Genomic DNA, 6,541 nt, shown 5'->3' with positions numbered 1-6,541 from the left:
ATGAGTTCCTTATACATTTTGGAGATTAATCCGTTAACAGATAGTTTGCAAATATTCTCCCATTCTGTAGGTTGCCTTTTCATTGTGTTGATCATTTATTTGGCTGTCCAGAATCTTTTTAGTTTGATGTAGTTCTGTTTGTTTATTTTTTGCTTTTGTGCTTGTGCTTTTGATATCATATCAAAATATCATTGCCAAGAGCAATGTCAGGGGGATATTCCCTATGTTTTTTTTAATAGGAGCTTTACAGTTTCAGGTCTGTAGTAAGTCTTTAATCAGTTTTGAGTTAATTTTTGTGAATAGTATAAGATAGGATTCCAACTTCATTCCTTTGCATGTGATCATCCAGTTTCCCCAACACCATTTATTGAAAACACTATCCATTCCCATTGAGTATTCTTGACTCTCTTGCCAAATATTAGTTGATCAAGTATGCAAGGGTTTTATTTCTGGGCTATCAATTCTGTTTTATAGGTCTCTGTGCCTATTTTATGACCACAGTGTACTATTTTGATTACTATAGCTTTGTAATATAGTTCGAAATCAGGAAGTGTGAAGACCCTGACTTTGTTCTTCTTTCTTAAGATTGCTGTGGCTATTCTATGAAAAATGTCATTGAAATTTTGATAGGGATTGGGTAGTATGGATGTTCTAACAATATTAATTATTCTGATCCATGAACATAGAATACCTTTCCATTTATGTGTCTTCTTCAATTCCTTTAATAAAAATCTTAATAGCTCTCATTGTACAGATCTTACAACTCCTTGGTTACATTTGTTCCTAATTATTTTATTGTTTTTGATACTGTTATATACTAGAGGCCTAGTGCACAAAATTCATGCACTTGTAAGGTTCCTAATGGCTCTGACTGCCAGCTGAGTACTCCTTCCCTTCCCCCGGCCAGCCCCGCCCCCTGGTCAAACTCCTGGATGAACTCCCAGTCGAGGGGACAATTTGCATACTATACTTTTATTATATAGGATGGGATTGTTTTCATTATTTCTTTTTCAGATATTTTGTTCTTTGTAGATATCTGTTAGAAACATGACTGATTTCTGTATATTAGTTTTGTATCCTGCCATTTTGCTGAACTTGTTGATTAGTTCTAACAGGTCTTATGGTGAATTCTTTAGGATTTTCTATACATAAGATCATAGCAACTGCAGAGACAATTTTACTTCTTCCTTTCCTATTTGGATGTCTTTAATTCCTCTTCTTGTCTAATTGCTCTGTATTATGTGGAAAGTAATGGTAAGAGTGAGCATACTTGTCTTGTTCCAGATCTTAGAGGAAACGCTTTCAACTATTCACTGCTGAATATGATGTTAGCTGTGGGCCTGTCATATTTGCCCTGTGTTATGTTGAGTTATACTCAATTTGTAGAGAGTTTTTATCATGAAAGGATTTTGTTTCTGGTCAAATACTTTTTCTGTATCAATTGAGATAATCATATGATTAAAAAATATTTTTTTTTATTGATTTCAGAGAGGAAGGGAGGGGGGAGAGAGATAAAACATCAATGATGAGAATCATTGATTGGCTGCCTCCTGCACACCCTACACTGGGGATCAAGCCCGCAACCCAGGCCTGTGCCTTGACTAGGAATTGAACCGTGACCTCCTGGTTCATATGTTGATGCTCAACCACTGAGCCATGCTGGCCAGGCTGATCCTATGATTTTAACTCTTCATTTTATTAATTTTTTGTTTATTCTTTGTTTTGTATATCTCATTTTTTGATTTGGGTATGTTGAATCATCTTTGCATCCCTTGGTCATGGTGTATGATTCTTTTAGTGTGCTGTGGAATTTTTTTGCATTTATATGTATCAAGGATAGTGGTCTGATCTCCTTACTCATTATTGGTCTATTCAGATTTTCTTCATGATTCAATCTTGGTAGGTTATATGTTTCTAGGAATTTATCCTTGTGTCTACATTACCCAATTTGTTATACCCCTCCCTTTTAAAATTAATAAACTTTTAAAAATTAGGAGCAGTTTTAGATTTGCCAATAAGTTATAAAGGTAATATAGAGTTTTTATATACCCTATACCCAGTTTCCCCCACTGTGAACATCTTTCATTAATCTGGTACATTTGTCACAAATAAGGAACTGATATTGGCACATTACTACTAACTAAACTACACACTTTATTAGAATTTTGCTAGTACCTTTTTAATTATATTATATCATGGATAACTTTTATCAACATAAATTTTTACTGATGTTAGCCTTCACTACTTGGCAAGGTAATGTTTACTGTTTGCTAGACCTCTACACTGTAGAGTTACTTTTGCCCCCTTTCATACCCTAAGCTTTGGAAGCACAGCCCACACTCAAATCCCTCACACTCACCCTTTTTTGAGATACACACTGAGGTGGCATGACATCAAAGATTTATTTGAAAATATTTTAGCAAAGAAAAAGAAAGCATGGGGAGGTGAGATAAATAAAAATAACTATGATGATATGCTGATGACTATAGAAGCTGGCGATCCTATCTAATAAAGATGGAATATGCAAATTGACCATCACTCTGTGACAAAAGATGGTGGCGCCCATAGCCAATAAGGAGGGTATATGCAAATTGACATGACAAAGATGGTGGTGGCTGGGCCGGGACGCAGGCGTTCCACCCTGCCCTGGCTGTTCCGGGCCTCTGGGCAGCATGCATGCACAGGCGCGGAGTGGCGGGGGCAGGGCAGAACGTCTTCTTGGGCGGGGGGGGGGGGGGGGGAGGAAGGGAAGGAGCTACAGGAGGGCAGCAGGGCCGGAGCAAAGGCGGAAGGTGGTTCTGGCTGGAGCAAAGGCGGAATGCGGCGGCCAGAGCGAAGGCCTGGATCCCGGGTGCCAGAGGGAAGCGGGTCCCAGCAGCCGGGGAAGGAAGGCCTATTCTTGCACGAATCTTCGTGCATTGGGCCTCTAGTATAATAACAGAAGACAAAGAATTTTAAGCAATTTTTTGGAGTCTCTATCACTGAGAGATCACCAACATTTATAAATGTCTAAACTGCTGTCTGACCAGCTCTAGGATCCTTTTTTATTTTTCTTAACAACTCTGTCCCTTAATTCCTTCCACTTCTACAAACTCTTCTGACTTGTGTGCATTTCAGCTGTTTCATTACATTTATATGATTAGATTTTGTCTCTTGTTGATATGGACTGAATGTGTTATCATCCTGTCCTCCAACCCACCCTACCCCCCAATTTATATATTGAAGCCCTAACCCATAAGTTGATGATATTTGAAGGTGGGGACTTGGGGAGGTGATTAAGTCATTAGGGCAGAGCCATTATGATTGAGATTAGTGGAGGCCCCAGAGAGCTAGCTTGCCCTTTCTGCCATTTGAGGATACAGTGACAAAGTAGCTATCTATGAGGAAGCAGGACTCAGTAGACAATGAATCTGCCAGCACCTTGATCTTGGACTTCTCTGCCTCTAGAACTGTGAGAAATAAGTTTCTGTTGCTTATAAACCTTTCAGTCTATTCTATTTTGTTATAGCAGCCCAAACAGACTAAGATCATTGCAGAGCTATAATGAATTAACATTATTCCTTGTATTCAGTACATTTTTTGATGAATGGATATATTAATAAGTGAATTTATACTTTTTGTGAATGGATGAGAAATGTGGTTTTTATTAGCAGCTTTTGACAGTCGTAGCTATGGAACTATTCATCTGTTCTCAGAAGCAACTAATCATGAAAAATCATAACAAATATTAAAATGTAGACACTTAGAGGGTGCAAAAGACTTGTCCAGTATTTTCTGGCTGCAAAGTGGTTAGTTCTATCCACCTTTACCAGCTTCTTCACTGCACTGATTAGTTGATTAATTTTATAAGCACCATTTTATTGCGGGCATTGAGAAATAGAGCTGAACAGGGAAAGTTTCTTGTGTCCCATGGTGGAAAAGAAAACCAACAATACAGTATCTTAAGGGCTATACCAGAGATAATGCATTTTCCAGTGCAGGCCTCACAAGTCATCCATGTCATTAACATGTAGAGAATGTGTTAAATCTCTAGAGAGGTTTGGCCTCTGCCTTCTTGGGTCAACCAATAAAAACAACTCCCCATTTCTTGTTTGGTTGCCTGGGTTCTTTGGCTTAAAGAACCCACTCAGACAAGCTTCTTGGCTCCACTTTTTGCACTTCCTCTTACAGGAGAGCTGGTATCAGGCATGGCAAACCCACTCATTTAGCTTGGAGCTCTCAGACAGCCCACACATTAAGGGAAATACGATCAGTTGTGTACTTAAGATAAAAAGCACAAATGGATGATATCTGAGGTGCAATATTGTGTAGTAGAAGGAACAGTGGATCAGGAATCTGAGAGGAAGCATTAACAGTAAATACAACCTTGCCTTTTTTTTTTTTTTAAGTACAAAATCTTCAGTTCCCAAAGCTCTTTCCTGTGCTAACTCTGTGACATTGAATCAGTCACAGAAGTATCTCTGAACCTTGGTTTTCTTATGTGTAAAACGAAAGGGTTGAACTTGGTTATCTCTAAGGCTCCTGCCAGCTTTAAAAGTCTGGTAAAAAATTTCATCTACCCTCAGACTTTATGTAAAGATCCACATGGGCTACTTCTCCCTTCTCCCATGTCTGGGTTATTTCTTCCCTCTCCCAGTTCTGAAATAAAACACTGAGAACTGTTTTATGGATGGTGTGGTAGGGGGAGCTTAGAATGGGAAATAAACAGGATACAGTTCTATAGGAAAGTTACGTAGGAAAAGTAAAACTAATTGAGACAGCCAGCAGGGAGCAAAGCACCACAGGCTTTTGATATGGTCTAGACAGACATTAGTGGTCAGAATAGACGCCCTTTTACCATTTCTATTACAGTATGTTTTGTCATTGACCAGACATGTATGGAATGCTTACTGTTGCAAACACTAGGTTGGATTCTAAAAATATTGAGAGAAAAGCAAGCTGAAAACTCTATTATTCATCTAGAATATAATTAAGCTTAAAACTGCATTAGGATTTAAGGAGATCAAGCAACTTCCAAAAGTAATTATAAATAATTAAACTTTTACAATCAACATTGAAGGATTATGGTTGCATATTAAAATTTCTGTACATATTTATTGTTAGGGATTTCTCAAAGAATGAAAACAGAAAATGTTGTTTTGAAAGGGTGTGCCAAAATTTTTGGTTAAAATAGTTTTCTGTATTTGGGGAAAGTATAATACAGGCATTTACAATAAAGTGTTGTGCTTGTTTTGGGGCTTAAAAGGTGCTAGATAATTAGGAAAACTGCTCTGAACCCATTTTATACAAAAGATGTAGTCACCTGGCATTATTCTTCCAAGGGTAACTAAGTTAAACAAATCTATCTATCTATCTATCTATCTATCTATCTATCTATCTAAAACAAGATATGAGAACTATAAAACAAGTGTTATTTTTCTTTTTCTATTTTGGGATTTGATCTCAGGCAGTTCAACTCCAGGGATCACACTCTTCAACTCAGATCATACTGTATGAAATACAATATATTACATTTCAGGCTCCTAACCACTTTGAGATCTAGCATGGAAAGGGAAGGAAGGAAGAGTAAGAGGGAAAATAAATTGGAAAAGAATTACAAATACTACCAATGGACAGAAATGGGGTCTCTGTGAATCTGAAACCAGTGGTAATGTTAGCAAAGGCTACAAGGAAGTTAGAAGGCTAGGAAGTGTAATTGGACAATGGGAAATTGGAGTTTTACTTTCTAAGGCAGAGATGTTTAAGATGATAATAAATTTCTGGTTGAGTCTCTGGGAGTACATTAAAGTGCAGTAAGAGACCAAGGCCATACTAGTGAAGAAGGTCCAAGAATTGTGAATTACATATTTAAATAAATCTGTGACATGAATATTGAGCTCTCCTAGTAATGTGGATTGAGAATGTGGTATCTATGAGTGCTACCTTTGGGAAATTATCAAACTTTACCTTGTGGCCATTTCAAATTTGTCAGTTTCCTATGGCAGATTTGAAAAACACGTGTATTCCTAGTTTACTGGGGTTGTCCTGCTTTGCTTTTACACACTGAGAGCGTATGTCTTTTAAGCAGGGAACATATTCACAGGTTCTGGGGATTAGAACATGGGACATCTTGGAGGCAGGGGGAAGGCCTTAGTCTACCAATCACAGTCTACAAAAACGGAATGGATGAAAACATGTCTTTTATACTACACATTCTAGTTATTATTTTGTTCCCCATTTTATTGAACTCAAGTTATTATTGTTCTGTTTTTCTACTCAAGTATTTGTAATTGTAAACATCCAATTTATATTAACTTATATGGTGATCCTTAAGTATTTATCATGCATAATTGACTTCCATTTTTTTTGTATGTGTTTAGAGATAGTATGTATATACATCTCCAAATAAGACAAGACATTTTCTCTCCTTCCTTTCCCTTTAAGATCATTTAAGTTTTAGGTTGTCTTTATATCTTTTTACTTTATGGATCAGCAATGGTAAAGACTTCATTTAAATTTTTAATTTTATTTTCTGGAACAGGAAGTATTTGGCAGCAGCAAA

Source organism: Eptesicus fuscus, chromosome 3 (genome assembly GCF_027574615.1).
Source record: "Eptesicus fuscus isolate TK198812 chromosome 3, DD_ASM_mEF_20220401, whole genome shotgun sequence".
In the NCBI taxonomy this organism is placed as follows: domain Eukaryota; kingdom Metazoa; phylum Chordata; class Mammalia; order Chiroptera; family Vespertilionidae; genus Eptesicus; species Eptesicus fuscus.
The sequence above is the reverse complement of the archived record's forward strand: the minus strand, read 5'-3'. Positions refer to the sequence as shown.